This window comes from Corvus kubaryi, unplaced genomic scaffold (assembly GCF_017639235.1).
Source record: "Corvus kubaryi isolate FWS band 111438036 unplaced genomic scaffold, C.kubaryi_AGA036_p1.0 37277, whole genome shotgun sequence".
Lineage (NCBI taxonomy): Eukaryota > Metazoa > Chordata > Aves > Passeriformes > Corvidae > Corvus > Corvus kubaryi.
Genome location: NW_024581085.1, coordinates 73,778 through 75,707, shown reverse-complemented (window position 1 = coordinate 75,707; position 1,930 = coordinate 73,778). Strand labels below are relative to the sequence as shown.

The 1,930-nt window shown below is 47.4% G+C and overlaps 1 long non-coding RNA gene across 1 annotated transcript; it reads left to right on the top strand.

Moving 5' to 3' along the window:
* The first annotated feature begins 881 nt into the window (after positions 1-881).
* Positions 882-1,371, top strand: LOC121663466. Its single transcript, XR_006015638.1, has 2 exons — positions 882-1,144; positions 1,227-1,371. It is a non-coding gene; the product is annotated as an uncharacterized LOC121663466 (long non-coding RNA).
* The last annotated feature ends 559 nt before the right edge of the window (positions 1,372-1,930 follow it).

The window sequence follows — 1,930 nt, the reverse complement described above, 5'->3', positions numbered from 1 at the left end:
AAAAAAACAAACCAAAAAAACCCCCCAAACCAATAAAAGGGAAGGAGCAAGGAAGCCAAAAAGGAAAATATTTTGATGAGGGGTTGGATGAGTCATTTTGACAACTTGCAATCACTCCCTTTGTCAGCATTTCACTCCCTGAATGGGCTGCCGAAAAGGGAATTCATTAGAGGAACACTGGAGTTCACTAATTTGTTCGTTGCCTCTGGAGATGATTCTGGACCAGCTCTCAGAAGGTGTTTTATGTGATAGTCTCAAAGGGCTCTGTAATTATCCTCAGCCATCGAGAGCTCCTCACAGTCAGGTTGGACAATGGCAGGAACCTGCTTAAGCCAACACCATTTGATCCATGTAAGATTGGGTCGGAACATGGATTTTTACATAGTTTCTTGGACTGTGCAGAGTCTTGTCCAAGTCATTCGTGACGTGTTGGAGGATTGATTTGATTAGTGCAGTCTCTTGTATCCTAAAGCCAAAGTTATCCAAGGTAATTCAGTCTGGTCATGTGTTTTTGCCTCTCACTGACCTCACCCTACTCCATGTGAGAAGTCAAAACTGGGATTTTCAAGGGATATTCCTCGTAAAATTCATCAAACACTGGGCCTGGGTGCACTTTCCTCCCTCCTTCAGCCATCAAACTGGCCATGGATTCTAATTTCCTCTTTGAGACTCCTTCTCTGGCTGATGGAAAGAGATCTGGCATCTCCAGACAGTGATTCATCACCTCCTGAAATAGGCAGCACAAGCAGGTGGGAGGAATCCACCTCTGCAGCTCCTTCGCTCTGTTCTTCCTGGAGACCAGAGGCCGTCTAGACAACCAGACACCGGCCCCGGCGCCCGCCTGGGGAGGTTGAGGGAGGTGAAATGAGTCCCACCCTTTGGGCACTAAATTTCTTCAGCACCTTTGAAGTCCTAATGAGAGCCCCAACATCCCACGCTCCTGGATCCGCTCGGCTCCCGGTGCCGCATCACCCGATCCTGCGATCAGAGGCATCAGAGCTGAGGCTCCCAACAAAGCAAAGGCTTGGTTTGATCTTCCTCCTGTTGTTTTCTTCCTCCTGCAGTGGAAATGAATGCTGGATGGATGGGAATCCTGTATCAGGATGGCATCCCACTGCCTGGAACAGCAAAGGTGTTAGAAAAGGTGAAAAAAGGACCTAAGTTGTTAAAAGGTTACAGAAATGTCCCTGTAAATCCACAAGATTGCTGATCCCATCTGGTTGAAGTTGTTTTCCAGTTGAAGAGATTCCCTGAGCCACCCCAAGGAAGGAACTGCCTGTGGAAGGTGAGAAGCGTATTCAGCCAGAAGGAGAAAAACTCTTCCTTTTGTTATGCCAAAAGTTCAATGCCCAAATAAAGTGTTGGATTGGATTGGATTGGACTGGATTGGATTGGATTGGATTGGATTGGATTGGATTGGATTGGGTTGGATTGGATTGGACTGGGCTGGGTTGGGTTGGATTGGATTGGATTGGATTGGATTGGATTGGGTTGGATTGGACTGGGCTGGGTTGGATTGGATTGGGTTGGATTGGATTGGATTGGATTGGATTGGGTTGGGTTGGGTTGGATTGGGTTGGATTGGGTTGGATTAGGTTGGATTGGATTGGATTGAATTGGGTTGGACCGGATTGGATTGGGTTGGATTAGATTGGATTGGATTGGATTGGATTGGGTTGGATTGGGTTGGGTTGGGTTGGATTGGATTGGGTTGGGTTGGATTGGATTGGGTTGGATTGGATTGGATTGGGTTGGATTGGATTGGGTTGGGTTGGGTTGGGTTGGGTTGGATTGGATTGGGTTGGATTGGATTGGATTGGATTGGAATGGATTGGACTGGGTTGGATTGGGTTGGATTTGATGGGGTTGGATTGGATTGGATTGGATTGGGTTGGACTGGGTTGGGTTGGATTGGATTGGATTGGATTGG